The following is a 695-nucleotide window of genomic DNA, read 5'->3' as shown; positions in this document are numbered from 1 at the left end:
TGGAGCCATCCCCAGCGCCCGGGCCATCTTTGCTCCAATGGAGCCTTGGCTGCAGGAGGGGAAGAGAGAGACAGAGAGGAAGGAGAGGGGGAGGGGTGGAGAAGCAGATGGGCGCTTCTCCTGTGTGCCCTGGCCGGGAATTGAACCTGGGATTCCTGCACACCAGGCCAACGCTCTACCACTGAGCCAACTGGCCAGGGCCTTACTTATTTTTTTTTTAAACTTGATATAATTTCAAACAAACACACAAACGTTGCAAAAATAGTGCAAAGACTTGTGTATGTGTTTTCTTTTGGATTCACCCGTCACTTACACTTGGTCTCATCTGGTTCATATCAAACTTGACTTCTGAGCCATTTGAAAGTCAGGTCCCTTCACCCGACGCTCTGATGCTCCGATGTGTACGTTTCTAAGGAGCATGGACGTGGTTGGATGGTTGTTAAAGAAGGCAATTCAAAAAAAAAAAAAAAAAGAAGGCAATTCAGCATTAATCGGAAATGTTCCTGAGAGTCGGCCCACATCCACATGTTAACTGTTCATGATTGATTTTGTATACCGTTTATCTACTTTTTCGTAACCCACAGTCCCTCTGAGGACCCTCAGTCTCCCCAGTCCCCCAGGCTGGGTGACGTATCAGCCTTCTCGGTCCTCCTCACTGGGACATTTTGAGGAGCGTGGGGGCTGGTTACTGCGGA

This window comes from Saccopteryx bilineata, chromosome 6 (genome assembly GCF_036850765.1).
Source record: "Saccopteryx bilineata isolate mSacBil1 chromosome 6, mSacBil1_pri_phased_curated, whole genome shotgun sequence".
Lineage (NCBI taxonomy): Eukaryota > Metazoa > Chordata > Mammalia > Chiroptera > Emballonuridae > Saccopteryx > Saccopteryx bilineata.
Note: the sequence above shows the minus strand (reverse complement) of the source record.